The following is a 506-nucleotide window of genomic DNA, read 5'->3' as shown; positions in this document are numbered from 1 at the left end:
CATGACGAGGAGAGTGGTGGGGGAAAGGGAGCTGGGGGTGGTGGAGGAGGTGGAGGCAAAGGTGGTGGAGGAGGCGGAGGAGGAGGTAAAGGTAAAGGTGGTGGAGGAGGAGGAGGAGGTGGAGGTAAAGGTGGTGGTGGAGGAGGAGGAGGTAAAGGTAAAGGTGGTGGAGGAGGAGGAGGAGGTGGAGGTAAAGGTGGTGGTGGAGGAGGAGGAGGTAAAGGTAAAGGTGGTGGAGGAGGAGGAGGAGGTGGAGGTAAAGGTGGTGGTGGAGGAGGAGGAGGTAAAGGTAAAGGTGGTGGAGGAGGAGGAGGAGGTGGAGGTAAAGGTGGTGGTGGAGGAGGAGGAGGTAAAGGTAAAGGTGGTGGAGGAGGAGGAGGAGGTGGAGGTAAAGGTGGTGGTGGAGGAGGAGGAGGTAAAGGTAAAGGTGGTGGAGGAGGAGGAGGAGGTGGAGGTAAAGGTGGTGGTGGAGGAGGAGGAGGTAAAGGTAAAGGTGGTGGAGGAGG

At 58.7% G+C, this 506-nt stretch overlaps 1 protein-coding gene across 1 annotated transcript in view; it reads left to right on the top strand.

Annotated features, from left to right (window-relative positions):
* The window catches only part of LOC107059106 (glycine-rich protein 2-like), a 1712-nt gene that overhangs the window by 452 nt on the left and 754 nt on the right, over positions 1 to 506 (top strand). The gene's annotated exons all lie outside the window — the stretch shown is intronic.

The sequence above is a fragment of the Solanum tuberosum genome, unplaced genomic scaffold (assembly GCF_000226075.1).
Source record: "Solanum tuberosum cultivar DM 1-3 516 R44 unplaced genomic scaffold, SolTub_3.0 scf00020, whole genome shotgun sequence".
NCBI classification, from domain to species: Eukaryota; Viridiplantae; Streptophyta; class Magnoliopsida; order Solanales; family Solanaceae; genus Solanum; species Solanum tuberosum.
Note: the sequence above shows the minus strand (reverse complement) of the source record. Positions and strands in the feature narration are given on the sequence as shown.